A 14,615-nucleotide genomic window follows, 5' to 3' on the forward strand; every position below is an offset into this window, starting at 1 on the left:
TTTAGTACATTACTGTGTCCACTCATTCTGTTTCCATCCAATATTTGCAACACACCAACTGCAGCAGATCTGCCCAATGTAAACAGCCACCCTAATCCACGCTGTTCTATCGATCATATTTACCCAAAGCTGAATGATCATTTTAATCTTTGTTAATCTGATTGCGTAACAAACCACAGCATTCTGAAATAACCAAGCTGGTCTCTCCGGCACACATTAGTTGAAATAAGTCATTTCAGCACCCTGCTTCTTCTGAAGAACGGAACATACTAGATCATGGAGAAAGAAGAAAATAAACAAAGCACCTGGCCACTGCTTTCACAGCCAACCACCACGCACATCGCAGTGTGCGGATGCCACGGAGCACCTTCGCACCTGGAGCAGGCTGCAAGCACAAAGCAAAGAAAAATGTTTTCAACCACTGAGCTCCATTGCGCAACTGAAGCACATTCTGCTGGATCTTATTCACATCTCTGGCGCAGGCTAGCAAGCAAACTATACAGCATGGATTTTCAAAACAAGTAATTGCACGTATATAAACAAAGGCCATAATTTACATGGCAGATCCTATGAAAGCTTATCTAGCACATGACATCACACCCGTAAATTACAACTTAAAGCACCTGTGCCAAACTGCTCCCACCCTCCCACCCCAAAATGAAGATGATTAATATCAAACCCTGCTCATCCATGCCCGCGCCTCTTGGGAATAAACACGCATGAAGTACCTCCCAAGACAGAGTAGTATTTAAAGATTCTTCAGACAATGAGAAGATTTATAATTATTATTGCATTGCATCATCATGAAGCCTTAAACAAATCAAGCTGCTTCATCATATGATGCCTAAGATAATACAAGGTTAAACAACATCAAGCAGTATCGGTTCACTTCACTTGTACAGAAGGGCAAATACCCCCAGACCCTGTGCAAGGGGATCTTCAGCCATTCAGCTATCATCAAACACGCAAGTTAGACAAGCAAAACCAAAACACACGGATTTCTCTGAACAGGCTCAGAACCAGAATTTTTCCACTGAAATCAAACGAACCAGGGGATAGGGAAAGTGAAGGGCAGGCGAAGGGGGAACTGAGTAAGTTGAGGGACATGTTTCAGCATCTCTCAGCTTTAGTTCACTGGTCCATGATCAGCTTGCGAGAAATCAAGAGGCAGTATCGGGAGCTAACATGACACTGCCTATTGATCACAGCCAGCTTTCCACAGCACACAACAGAATTCCTACTCTGGACTGATGATACCGGAGGAGGCTGCCTTATGGCACAACTTGCAGACAAGACAGGCATCAGCCGACTCTCTAATCAACACACGCCTGAATACCTTTGTAAGGCAAAACCAGCCAAGTATCTCTGCTCCAGGCACAAATATCTGCTCCTCCGAGTCCGCAGCTACCCACAAATAATGCTAATTATCGCAGTGCCCCCACGCTCCGCCCGCGCCGGGGCACTGCCCCCGCAGCAGGCCCTGCACCGGGGTAAAGAGCAGCTCCGCCGGGTCTGTCCGCGCCAGCTGGGTCTCTGTGCCGTCTCCATCACGGTCTGCCCGCACCGAATTCCCATTTCTGCGCGTTATTACCAATCTGACATCACCCCAGAGTATGCACAGTCTGACATCTACAGTTAACTCGGTGATGGTGTAAGTGCCGCCCGGCGCACGGGCGGTCGGTGTTGCAATACGCTGCTGCCGAACATCAAAAAAGAATATAGATAAATAGATACAGATATCGACATACAGCTATACATATAAAAACCTGCGGAGAGCCGCTCGCAGGGTTCGTTCCCGCCCCGGCCGCGGAGCCACAGCCGAGCCCCCCGGGCGCGATGGCCCCGGCGCTGCCGGGCCGGGGGGGTTCCGAGCCGCCCACCCGCAGCCATTTCCCCGCCGCCGCCGCGGGTCCGGCGCTCCCGGCGAGCCCGCTCCGCACAAAGCCCGCCGGGCCATGAATAAAATATCGGCCGGAGGCGGCGGCGGGGGGCGGGAGGCCGGGGGGGGGGGGGGGGGTCGGGATACGAGAAATAAGGGAATGGAGAGGGGAGCGAGGAAGCGGCGGCGGGAGCGGCCCCGCGGAGGATGGAGAAGCTTGCCCCGGTCCCCGGCCTACGCTGCCCCGGCCCCGGGCGCTCACCTCGGCAGCCCTGCTCGGAGCGGCTCCCCCGGGCCGGAGCAGGCGGCGGGCGCAGGCAACGACGGCTCCCGGGCGGTGTGCGGCGGCGGGGAGCGGAGCTGAGCAAAGGAGAGCGGAGCCGAGCGGCCTCTCGGGGAGCGGGCGGGCGGGGCGGGGCGGGGCGGGCGCGGGGCCGTCACCACGGGGGAGGAGCCGGGGTGCGGGGGTACGGGCACCTCTCATCCCGCACACGGAGCCCGGCGCCGCAGGCCAGAGGCCATGAGCGGGAAAGCAGCAGGCTCCCGGTGAGGTCACAGATGCACAAATACAGACTCATGGAATCGATGGGGTTAAGGGGGACTTCTGGAGATGATCCGGTCCAACCCCTCACCAAGGCAGGGTCACCCGGAGCAGGTGACACAGGGACACTTGCAGGTGAGTTTGGGATATTTCAGCGTTGGAGACTCCACACCCTCCCTGGGCAGCTGTTCCAGAGCTCTGCCTCCCCCCATGGAAAGAAGTTCTTCCCCATGGAAGTGGAGGAGCAGCTCCAATCTCTGCTCTCTGTGACCAGGGACAGGACCCAGGAAAGGGCCGGAGCTGTGTCAGGGAGGGTCAGGCTGGAGGTCAGGGAAAGGTTCTTCCCCCAGAGGGTGCTGGGCACTGCCCAGGCTCCCCAGGGAATGGGCACAGCCCCGAGGCTGCCGGAGCTCCAGGAGCGTTTGGACACCGCTGCCAGGGATGCACAGGCTGGGATTGTTGGGGTGTCTGTGCGGGACCAGGAGCTGGACTTGATGACCATGTGGGTCCTTCCAACTCTGGCTATTCCATGGTTCCATGTTGTTAAACTTCTCGTGTTTCAGTTTTTGTCCATTGCTCCTTGTCCTGTCACTGGGCACCACCAAAAAGAGTCTGGTGCCAACCTCTTGGCACCTGCCTTTGAGATATTTCTGTGGATCTCAAACACAGGCCCTTCTGACTTTGGTGTCCTTGTCCTACTCAGCAGGGGGACAGCAGAGTGGTTCTCCTCCTTAGCATGGAAGTTGTTTTCCCACAAATGAAATGCCTATCAGCTCTATGGCACCATGCACCCAAATTTTCGCTGGAAACCCATGTTTTTCTGTTTACAGAGGCAGAGTTTTTAATGAAAACAGCTGAAAAACTGGAGATAGAGGTGAGGCCTCTTTGAAGATTGGGTTATAAAAGCTGTCTCAGACTGTTACTGCCAGGAAATGCTACCATGTGAACTAGAAAGACTCCAGCAAGCTTACATCCTTTTCATCACTTAGAGTTTTAGTATCATCCAATAATCCAGGCAGATAAGTTTTCATCTGAGGACATTTTTCCTTCACCATGATGAAAATGTTGAAATAGCTAACAGTTTGTTTGCCAAATCCTTGGCAAGATCCCATTTGAAGTCATTTCTACCTTCAACTTTCTAGCAATTAATTATTTTTCGCTGCACTGGAAATCACTATCATAAAGGTGCACATAAACAACATCAAGAGACATTCCAAAAGAGGGAATATTTTCAACTCTAGGTTTATAACTATGAAGTTTGGCCAACTTTGTTTTTTCTGCAGAGAGCCTGCTACTGTTTCCAGAGAAATGTGGTGCTTTTACAGTGAAACATATATGATTGCTATGCCTCTATAAACTGTGCTTCCAATAAAAATGACCATAAAAGAACAGCACGAAGCAAACATATTTTGTTTAGCCTCCCCAAACAAACCTCCCTAATGTTTTCCTTGTGATGTGTGCAGCTAGTTAACATTCATAATAATTATTTACATGAAAATCTATTTCCTTATGCACAAATTTGTTGATGGAGTCTTTGTCTGCCACTCTCATGTAGTCAATGATATGTCTAAAAGCAGAAAATAGCTATTTCCCTGATTTCTGGTGTTTGTTTTTCTCATTTCTGTGATGAGACAGTGCATACTGGAGAGTTATTTTTAGAAGCTGAAAAATTATAAACAGTGTAAACAATTTCTGATATCTAGGACATATTTGGTACTAAGGGTAGCGCCCATCAGCTGTGCCTGGTGCTCTGTCCCTGCCTAGTGATGCTTAAAGCAGGTATTAGTTCATTACCCAAGAATAAATTATGGGTTTAATATCAAAACCAAGTACTGGGGGTTGTTCCTGCAAGAAGAGGACAAATTTCATCCTGACTTTTTTGTACATGAGAACAGAAATTGGCTTTCCTGCTTCAGTTCTCCTCCTGCTGCGGGAATGAATTGACTTGGATCTGGGAGAGTCATGGACTAAAAGTAGCCAGAGACAAATATTTGCAAAGACAATATTATCATTATTTTTATAATAATAAGCCCCTCAAAACTCTTGGAAAGAGGAAAGATGATATAATTGAGTATGGAAAGTCAGTGGCTTGTACCTGGTTGTTTTCTTTTGAAAGCAGCTCCACCTCTGTGCCAAAAGAAAAGAACAAGCCTCTTAAGATAGCAGGTAAACCACTGGTGTAGAAACACCAATTTGGCCTATTTATGGGGAAAAAAAATTGGCTTTCATCACAGTACTGCAGTGTAATCAGTGTGTGCATGCCTCGCATGTTGCCCGAGTTGTATCAATACAGCAGTGCTAATGAGGATCTGTCTGTCTTCCCCTAAAAATGGGAATGCAGTTCGCTTGTCAACGCCAAAAGTATTTGTATTGTACCTGTGTCCTACTTGTTATGGGTAAAAAATAGACCATTACTTGAATCAGGTAGCTGCTCTCAGCACAACTGTGTTTCAGGCTGAAGACTGTTTCAAATGCCTAAGTTACCCTGTTTTATTTTCTGAAAGGCACTGATGATTTCCTGATATTTTAATGAAGCTCTTCACTTCAGAAATGGGAGAAATGAGAACAGTCATGTGTTGCAGTGGGGATCCTGCAACACGCATATACCAAACCAGGAGTCCCGTGGAAAGGAAATATATACGGACAGACAGATTCTTGCTAGATGTTTCAGAGATGTTTATTTCTCCATCCACATGGCCGGAGCTCTGCTGAGGAACTGTTCCAGTCACCGGACCAAGGGTCCTTCTGCCCGCGCAGGGGAACACAAACCAACCAATGGGAACGAGGCTGAGCAGGGACAGGGAAACCCCGTGTCTGTGCCCTCAGGGCCCCTCTCCCAGGGCTACACGGCGGGGGAGGGACCCCAACACCTCACCCGTTTTATTTTAATAAAAGGAGAATGAAAACAACTGGATAAACATAACAAGAACAGTTTCAAGACAAAACAAGCCACCCTCCTGAGTCTTTAAATGTCCAATCAGATTCTGTGGAACATCTTAGGGCTGACAGAAGGGAGACAGAACTCTCTGAGCATGCTTTGTGGGGAAACTGAGGCAGGAGAGGGTTTAACTTCTTCCCTCCCCCTTTTCCTCCCCCACTCGGCATTGGAAAGGGATTTTTGGGGAAACAATTGGCAAAAGCATGGTTTTGTGAGGGAAACCATGGGTGAAAAAACGGATTGGGAATACACTGAGGGTAATAGGACATAGGGTAAAAGGGAAAGGTGGGATTAGGAAAGGGAGACTGTAGGGGGGGTTTACAAGGGAGATATTGTCTAACATGACTACGATTTTTAGCATATATACTGCCTTTTACAGGAACACCATCAGGCCCAGTGACCTGCGATGCTTGTAACCCTTTTCTACCTCGTATAATTTTGAATTCCACTACCTCTCCATCTCCCAAGCTTGGGATGCATTTTTCAGGGTTATTCTTTTTAATAGCAGTTCTATGCACGAATATGTCTTGCTGGTTGTCACACCTTGTTATAAAACCATAATTTTGCTTAACATTATACCATTTTACTATCCATAAGATCTTAGTTACTATGATCTTTTCCTTTTTCCGAGTGGCTGCTGTTTTCTGTCTCGCTGTGTCTTTGCTCTCTCCTTCGGTCGCTCCCGTGTTGGAATTGTCGGGGCTTCTCGTGCCTGCGCGCTCTTCCCGGGGTCGCGTTCGGGGCTGCGCGGGCCGGGCCGGGCCGCGCCGCTCAGTTCTCCGTGCGTCGCCTCCTCTGGTCGCAGCTTCGCTGCCGATGCCGGGCGCTGCATCCACGTCTCGGCCGGGTCCCCGAGCGACGACCCCCCCGCGCCCTGCTCCAGCGCGCGTCTCGGCTGGGCGCGGCTCCGCTCCACTGCCACCGCCGCCCGCCACCGCCCGCGCACCGCCCCTCTCGGTCGGGCGTTCACGGGGCTCGCTCCACCACGCGCTGCGCGCGGCCGGGCGGGCACCGCCGGGTCCCGCCGCTCCCGCCGCGCCTCGCTCCGCCACCGACACTGCGGCTCGCTTGGCTCCGCCCGCACACGGGAACTGCCTTGCTGCTGCTCGCAGAGCGCTCGGTGCACGTGGCCTGGGCCACACCTGAGGCAGGCTTCCCTTTGCCAGGACACAGCTGACATTGCTCAACAGTCTCGGTAACTAAATAATATTCACGAAAATATTCTTCCATCGGCATATATTTTGACTCCAGTATTAACTGTGTCCAAACGGTTTTCCAAAAACCCTTGGTAATAATTAAATCCCAAGAAACATAGAAAAAGTTCTTAAACAACCATGCCAGGAAGTGTTTCAGTTCTTTTTGAGCTTGAATCAAGCTAAAATTTACAAATCGTTGCTCAAGAATCATTTTAAGTTTAAGATAAATGTCCATATGCGTCTCTGAGAGCCAAGAGTCTTCCCACCGTTCCTCCATAGTTTAGATACGGAATAGCAAAGCAAAACCAAGAAGAGGAATCCAAAGTTTCCAGGGTTTACTCACACAAATCAGTCACTTAGGGATCGGGGATCGTTCTGCCCGCATTCTCCACCATTATGTTGCAGTGGGGATCCTGCAACATGCATATACCAAACCAGGAGTCCCGTGGAAAGGAAATATATATGGACAGACAGATTCTTGCTAGATGTTTCAGAGATGTTTATTTCTCCAGCCGCATGGCCGGAGCTCTGCCGAGGAACTGTTCCAGTCACCGGACCAAGGGTCCTTCTGCCCGCGCAGGGAACACAAACCAACCAATGGGAACGAGGCTGAGCAGGGACAGGGAAACCCCGTGTCTGTGCCCTCAGGGCCCCTCTCCCAGGGCTACACGGCAGGGGAGGAGACCCCAACAGTCATGGCTTGCCTTATAGAAAAATAGGTGAAATTGCTGCACATTTTTCTCAATTAACAGGAGTTCAGAAGGAAAACTAAAATGCTGCACAAGCTGCTGCCAGTTTAAGGATTTTGATTAATTGCTATCACCTTGATCCTGGCTAAAGTAAACACCACAATGACAAATTCATTTTCCCTTTAAGGATTGTTATCCCAAAACACTGAATGATTTCCTAACTGTGCTGATATTCAAAGATTTTTGTAAACATAATCCCCAGGGCTGGAAAATATGGTCGCTGTGCGTGGACTCTGACTGCCAGGGTGATGAAGCCATTCTTCCATCCCCAAGGACTGCTGGAGAATTGAAGTCAGGCTCGCATGGACCACATTGCTGATGCTGCTGGAGAAAGAAGAGAGGGCACAGAAAGGCACGAGCCCTGCAGATGCAGTTTCCTCCCATGGATTTTCCATGTCCTATAAAATTTGAAGATGTCAGGTACCAACATTTTTTACAGGATGCCAAAATTGTTGAGGTGGGTTTGATGCTGCAAACCAACAAGCTGCTCTTTGAGCTGTTCTGCTGCTTGACAAGCGACACAGGAACAGACGTGTGAACTTCCCAGTTCCTTTTTAATGGTGTTTTAACATCAAAGACTAGCTTTACATGTTTAAACGACTACAAATTAGTGAATGTTTGTTTTGCACATCTGGCCCTGCTCATTGCATTCACCATCATTATTAAAATGGAAATGGATGTTAATCTGCAATAAAGAAAAATATGGATTGCAAATTCTGGGCATATAAGAGAGAATGCATTTTAACCAATAAATAATTATCTCGGAATAAATAATGCCCTCAGAAGTATGAACTGCTCCCATTCACCTCACCCTGCACTACACCTGTTCAGAGGGCAAAAAGGAGAATGAAATATTTAGAAAGAGTCAAAGATTATTCTGTGTCACTTAATGCTGCATAATTCTCCTGAGTTCTCTGTTTCACAACTTCATCATCATAGAACAGGGCCTACATTAAAACCCTAGGACACATAGCAAGCCCAGCTGTAGGAGAAACCTACAGATACACCTGGGAATTTTCAGGCAATCTTTACTGATCCCAGTTCTTTGTGCAGTGTTTGTTTATTTACTCTGCAGATTCAATTATTATTCAATTATTCTCTTTATACCTGAGCTTGCAGTTAGGGAAGATAAGACAAAATAGTTAGATAAGCCCTCCAATAAGCCACCCCCATTTGGGAAGCTGTATAAACAAGAAGAAAAGACCCGTGGCAGAGCATCCAATCCTAATTCCAGATTAACAGTTTAGCAAAACTGTCTGTAAATTTCCGGCAAGGTCTGAGAGAGGAAAGAATAAGCAGGAACTTCAATTGTCAGCTGTTCAACATTTGGATGCAGAACAGGTACTGTCAAAATTAGTACAGTGGGGTTTTAGCCTGAAGTATGCTTCGTGCTGGGACTGGAATCATAGGCCGTATGCCTGTGCTATGATAAATCAGCGAAGATCACGGAATCACAGAATCATACAATACCCTGAGTTGGAAGGGGCCCACAAGGATCATCAAATCCAATTCCCAAGATTGACTTTTATTTGTGTGCCTGAAGGCCCAGTTCACCAGAACCCCTCCCCCCTTTATTCTGCTTCTTCTCTAAACAGGCAATATATGGTCTGAAAACCCAGGGAAGGAGTGGCAAATGATGACTGGGTACTGTGGTCCTGTTCAGGCCATCAGCAGCAGGTTCCTCTGGCTTTCAAGGTGCAGAATTGGATCCAAAGCACAGGCTGAGTTACACTCGTTACTTAGTTAGCACCAAAAAAGCCAAGAACATTTTCTTCTAGGCTGCACATTTGTTTCTCAGTACCAGGTAGGGTTGCACGACTTTCTCTTTAAGCCTCTTATGCTTTAACACAGTTCATTCTGACACTAAATTATACAGAGAACACTTGTTTGAGCAGTTCTACCTCCTCCTGGGGAAAGGTGGGCATCTCCTTTTGGGAGGGATGCTGCTCACTGGTGATTTCTTCTCTGGCACAGGTGTTTGCGAAGCACAGAACCACTCCCACTCCTCACCTCCCTCAGAATACACACAGTTTTAAGTTAAAGCCTAGTTTTAAGTTCGAGTTTTAAGCGACAAAAGAGAACCTGTCCCACCCAGAAACCCTCTGTGCAGCACTACTTTTGGCTCTGCACTACCAACCCCTACAGGCTGCTGGTGATCACAGAGCACATCCATGGGGATGTGCTCCTGTGGCAAATGCCTCAAGGGAACCTGCTAAGGCCTTGGCTCCAATGGGAAGGGTTACTGGGCAGCCATCCTTCACACAGGGATTTGGGGAAGGGTTGGGTTGGTGTGATAGATAAGAGTGGCCATGTAATGGTTCCTTGGCAGGGGGCCAGAATATAATAACAGCAGTTTACTTGTGATAAGATCTCACTTGTATCTCCTACATTCGGAGATAAACACTGTTAAATTTTATGCAAATCAGTCTTTCAGGAGCCCATAAAAACACTGCTTGCAAGAACATAAAGCAAAAACTGGTGACTATAACAGTAATGAAGAATTTGGGGATTTTTTTCATGTATTTTATGCACAAAAAAAACCCCACAAACAAACAAACAAACAAACAACATTCTAAGTTCATAGTTGAAGGATGGCTTCGAGCAGTAGAACTGGCATGGATGAAGTCATCATTTGTGCTCTACCCAGGGCATTTATCAACATCACAGCAAGGGACTGTGCAAACTTAAACCTGTACACAGCTTTTATCAGATCAAATCTCAGGTCTCAACAACTCAGGCAGGCGAACAGGGATTCAATAAGTAGCCTAAAGCCCAGAGTGGGCTGAGAAGAAAAGCTAGAAGCCATGGCTAGGCATCCATGATCTAACTGCTGGCACAACTTCCTGCTTTTCATGCACTGGAAGTGGGCATTAAAAAGAAATATATAATTGGGTTTTCCTGCATCCCTTTTCATACCAGAAAGGAGAACACACTGACTTGGGAATACTGCTGTCTGTATGGAATTGAAGGTCTCTTTCCTTCTGCACCAATGTGTGTTATTCCCTTTAATTTCCAAGCCAAGGAAATAAAAAGTATTCTTGTCATTATGCTGCTATTATGGCAGAGAATTTAATTGCATTCAAATCAAAGCAAAGTTATAATTCCCTTAGAAACTGTAACTTGGTCCAAAACACTGAGCTCTTCTGGAGCAATTGTTGCTGTGCACCTTTACAGAAAATATTAAGCTGACAGGAAGTGTGTGTTATCATTCATAAGGGAACTATTACATGGAATTTCACAACTTGTAAGGATATGTGATTAATCACAAATGCATTTTCATTGTAGCTTTTACATATAGCTGATGATGCAGAGCCGTGGGTTAGGATTTGCCTGCCTTCTCCTGACATCTCAGAGTCAGATAGATGTCTGTGCTACAGCAAGTACTCCATGGATACCTTTAGAGTCAGAGAAGGGAAATAAGGACCTCCAAAGGTTGGTTTGTGTTGAAATGAAGTGAATGACCTTCCAGAGGCTTGTGTTTTGCTGGGATAGCTGGAACGAGCACAGGCACCTACATCCTGTTGTCTAAGCCATGTAAGGTGAATCCACCCTTGGGGGCAATTGATGGTGTTGAGGAGGACAATAATTTCCTCATCATTTTTGGGAGCTTCCTCTCAATAAACATGTCAAGAATATTGCCTTTCTTGCTCTCCTATGTTTTTAGTGTCTATCTGTCCTTCGTCCTTGTCATTTTCAACTTGCACATCTGTGGAAATGCTCCCACTTCAGCAGTAACTACTGAAAAAAGGGGTTTCAGTTCGTTATCAGAACAAACCCCCTTGCTCCCTAGGCTGCTCAAAAGGTTCTTTCTGGAAGGAAGAAGCAAAATGTTAGTAGAAAGAAGGATGTTCCTTACAAAAAGGCAGGGAAGGTATTGCCAGCAGTTTCGTCTTAATCATCTCTGTAGGTTAGACATAGAGAGAGATGGCAATAGGAGGCATTAAAAGGCAAGTCTTCCACAAAGTCATAGTAGACACTCAAGGTGATTACAAGTTGTAAATCACTTAGGAGTTCACTCCAGGTAAGTTAAGTTGGTTTGGGGACAAGTCAGAATTAGTGTTTCCATTGAAACGTGTTAAAATACCACACACTGTTTGGGTGTTATTCATGCATGTTTAAGCAGAATGAAAAAATGCGCTTTCCATCATAATGTCTGGACAATGGAGACTATTATGGACCTAGAAATTCAGATTCAATGTCCTGTTCAAAAATTTATACATCCCAGTGAGAGGCTGTGGAGAGGCTGATGGATAAAAATGGTATGAAAACATTCTGGCCACTCTCAAACAAGTGAAGGGCAGTAGCAAAATGCAGTTCTGTGTTATTCGTTATTGCAAAATTCAACTATATTTCTTTTTTTAAAGTCCAAAGACCTCTGTGAAGTGGGGCCTTCTCACTAGCTTCTTCTGTTGCTGAACAACAAGGAGAGGTGAGGGGAAACCAGAACAGGTCCGCAGGATGATGTGGAGAAGGTTGAACGTCTTGCCCAACTCTCCCCGAGTCTGCTTTGGTACAACCTGTCTCTGAAGAACCACACAGAAAATCTACTGGTGTTCCTTATCCCTGTGCAGGGTCCCAAATGGATTGAGTAGGGTGGCTGTCTCCTGTCACCTCCATCAGAAAAGAAACCTCTGCAAGGAGGAGAGATGCGAGTCTGCCTGTGGGTCAAATAGTGCTTTTCATGGCAAAAAGACAATGGATATCCAGAAGAATGTCTGTCACCAGTGACCATGGGGGCTGGAAGAGAATCTGACCTTAGGAAAAAAAGAGAGAGACATTTCCTCCACGGTCTGAGCCTGCGATAGTCCACGTTAATTGTAGTTTTACAAAACCAGCTGAGGGTCACTAACAGCTTCCCTAAATTGATGAGCCACAGCAGAGGCAGGAGTTGGGCACATGACTGTGTATTAATACCCACCCAGGTGATCCAGCTAAACATACAGATAATGCAGCTTTTTTTGGGTGGGGTAAGAGTTGAAAGTCATACTGACAGTGCTACAGGAGAAGAAAGGAAAGCTGTAACCTTTCTGCATCAGCTCCAATGGCATCTGCAGGCTGCTGCTGGTGGGATGGGGTGCTCCAGGCTTCAAAAAATATGGAGACATACCCCCTAAGGTTACTCTTGCCCTGGAAGTCTGACGAAACTGTTAGCCAAACTAGATATTAACCTACCTCCAAGGACCAGTGGCAGTGTCATTTTTTATGGTATGCTACGCCTGAGACCATGCAAACATCTGTTACTGGTTTGTTGTTTCTTTTGCGTCTCTGTCTGTGTTTGTGCTTTTTGGATAGGGAAAGAACTGCCAGTCTCTGGAGCTCGCTGTGACTCAGAGGCCCAGGTGCGATGCTAAAAAAAAGTTGGATTGAACCAGATTGGAAGAAAACACTTTAAAGATCCTTAAACAAGCCTCTGTTAATGTTCAGAGGTGGAACACTTCATCTGGCTTCTAAAAACCCTTGATTTTCATCATCTATGCAATGGTAAAGGAAGATTTCCCACCTTTGCACAACTATGGTAAGGAAACGCAAAGTGTTATTTCCTCCCTAGGTGGCCTTGGGGCTGTGCTCGCCCCTGTGACCTGCTGTTGGCACTGCAAAGGTGTGGGGCAAACCTGAACCTACAGCTCGTGCTATTTGTGACTTCTGCTCGCGACCAAAAAGGGGAAGGCAGTTCTCAGTACCCAATGTCCATCCAGCAAAGCCTTTCACAAATGGAAGAACACTCTCCCATCAGCTTTGTTTAAAACCTCTCTCATGGGGGTTCCTTGTGCATCTCTGCAACTCCTTTCCTCAGATGTGTTTGAACGGTGTGAAAAGCCTGATTAAATCTGAAATGTAAGGACTGGCTGAAAACGGGGGGTCTGAAGGCATCTGTCAGCAGTGGCTGCAGCATTTGGTGTCTCAGTGGATGTCAGTCTGTCCTCAAACACCTTCCCTAGGCTGGTCTACTCCATGTCAGGCTTTGAGGTGTCTGGGTGAGCAGGACCTCACATTTCCTTAGTTCACTTCATGGGCAGAAGGTGGAGGAAAAAGCCTGACCTATTTGTACTCTTTAGCAGATGCCCACGCTTGTGACTTTAGCTGGTGGTGAAGCAGTTAAATGAAGGAAAAAACAGAGTAACTAAGAGATTGAGCACATCCTAGTTATCAAAAAGCAGAGGGTGACTGTTTTTCTGCTTTCCTTTCAATGAGGACCAAATCAGGCTCCTAAATGTCCTAACACACATCCCTGTAGCTGGGGAACGAGACTACTCGACTCATCTCTGCAACCACCTGCGCTCCTATACTTCCTTTTGGAAAACAGTTGCCCCCATTAATCTTATTCCATATCTAAGTGTTATCTATATTTTCTATACTTGACCAGACAGGAGTCTGCACACTACACATAATCTTGTTATGTATTTGTGTGTACAACCAAAGAAGCACTGGAGGAAGTTCAGCCTCACCCAACTCCATGGTGTTGGACAGGGAGAAAATCAGCCCAATAACTTCTGAGACTGCATGGAAACACACCAAAGGTAGTGTTTCTATGGTTTAAAATAGCATTAGGGCTCCTTTGATTGTGACTAACCATTTCCAAAATAAAAGGAACCTGCTCTTCCTTCGGCCTGGTGGGGGCCAGCACTTATGTCCCACCTGGGCATGTTCTGGGTTCATGGGGACACAACGTCACTTCACCCACTTGTGTTCCAGTGAAACAGGAGTAAACTCTTCTTGGTTCCTCACCCCAATGGTGCAAAGCTGTATTTGGCTGTATTTGAAGAGCACTTTGATGATACAAATCCCAAGCATTATGATTTGTTTCAACATGCATGTCCTGCTAGTAGAGTGCTGTGTAAAACCCAGCGCTCCTCTCAGCCAAAAGGGTACGAGGAATAATGCAAATGATTCAGAAATGTGAGTGGTGCAGAGCCCATAAAACACAGCAGATGTAAAGGAAGCAAACAAAAGAAAGTCTGCAACCTACAAAGCTGTTTTACAAAAGACTCTCATAACAATAGTTACAGAATATAATTTGTATTGTAGGAGAAGCCCTCAGTATCCTCTCTGGCAAAAAAAATCGTATGATTGTATGTAAATCACAAAATCTTTTCCAAGATTCTCTAAAAATATGTAAGTCTTGTAGGCTATGAGATGAGCTGGAGACTGGCACTCAATTTGCCCTGCAGCAGGCCAGGGAAGTCAATCTGCTGCTGAAAGAGAAAAAATTTTCCTAGATTTATAGACTGTAAATATTTTATTTACTCTCCAAAGAAGGAGTCCATACTATAGCAGAGAATGTATACAGAGAGTGTGCAGGGCTGTGCCCTCT

At 46.6% G+C, this 14,615-nt stretch overlaps 1 protein-coding gene and 2 long non-coding RNA genes across 4 annotated transcripts in view; 1 reads left to right on the forward strand and 2 right to left on the reverse strand.

Moving 5' to 3' along the window:
* Positions 1 to 2,286, reverse strand: part of C9H1orf21 (chromosome 9 C1orf21 homolog) — a 115,017-nt gene extending 112,731 nt beyond the window's left edge. For both annotated transcript variants that reach the window (XM_032117842.1, XM_032117843.1), the window contains exon 1: positions 2,142 to 2,286. The gene's annotated coding sequence lies outside the window, so the exon portion shown is untranslated. The remainder of the gene's footprint in view (positions 1 to 2,141) is intronic.
* A 70-nt stretch (positions 2,287 to 2,356) lies between these two features.
* Positions 2,357 to 8,017, forward strand: LOC116447982. Its single transcript, XR_004241773.1, has 2 exons — positions 2,357 to 2,555; positions 7,506 to 8,017. It is a non-coding gene; the product is annotated as an uncharacterized LOC116447982 (long non-coding RNA).
* The window catches only part of LOC116447978, a 38,066-nt gene continuing 31,068 nt past the window's right edge, over positions 7,618 to 14,615 (reverse strand). The window contains exon 5 of the long non-coding RNA XR_004241769.1: positions 7,618 to 7,701. This is a non-coding gene — a long non-coding RNA (uncharacterized LOC116447978). The remainder of the gene's footprint in view (positions 7,702 to 14,615) is intronic.

The sequence above is a fragment of the Corvus moneduloides genome, chromosome 9 (assembly GCF_009650955.1).
Source record: "Corvus moneduloides isolate bCorMon1 chromosome 9, bCorMon1.pri, whole genome shotgun sequence".
Classification (NCBI taxonomy): domain Eukaryota; kingdom Metazoa; phylum Chordata; class Aves; order Passeriformes; family Corvidae; genus Corvus; species Corvus moneduloides.